The sequence below is a fragment of the Carlito syrichta genome, unplaced genomic scaffold (assembly GCF_000164805.1).
Source record: "Carlito syrichta isolate Samal-C Ts95f unplaced genomic scaffold, Tarsius_syrichta-2.0.1 Scaffold130552, whole genome shotgun sequence".
Classification (NCBI taxonomy): domain Eukaryota; kingdom Metazoa; phylum Chordata; class Mammalia; order Primates; family Tarsiidae; genus Carlito; species Carlito syrichta.
In genome coordinates, this window is record NW_007074648.1 from 21,622 (window position 1) to 22,004 (window position 383).

Here is a 383-nt window from a genome sequence, read left to right on the forward strand (position 1 = left end):
CAGGCAATCCACTCGCCTCGGCCTCCCTTGGCCTAAAATATTTTAACAATTATTAGGAGGCCAAAGCAAGAGGATTGCCTGAGCCCACGTGTTTAAGACCAGCCCAGGCAACTTGGCAAGATCTCATCTCTACAATAAATAAAAAATTAGCTGGGTGTGGTATTGTGCACCTATAGTCCCGGCTACTTAGCAGGCTAAGGTGGAAGGATCAGTGGAACCCAGGGGGTCGACACTGGGGTGGCCATGAGCACGCCACTGCCCTCCATCCTGGGTGACGGAGTGAGACTCCAAGCCAAAAAGAAAAAAAATTAAGCCGGGTTCAGTGGCTCAGCCTGTAATCCCGCACCTTTGGGAGGCTGAGGTGAGTGGATTGCCTGAGCCCA

At 52.0% G+C, this 383-nt stretch overlaps 1 protein-coding gene across 1 annotated transcript in view; it reads right to left on the reverse strand.

Annotated features, from left to right (window-relative positions):
- The window catches only part of TJP3 (tight junction protein 3), a 19,655-nt gene that overhangs the window by 16,760 nt on the left and 2,512 nt on the right, over nucleotides 1-383 (reverse strand).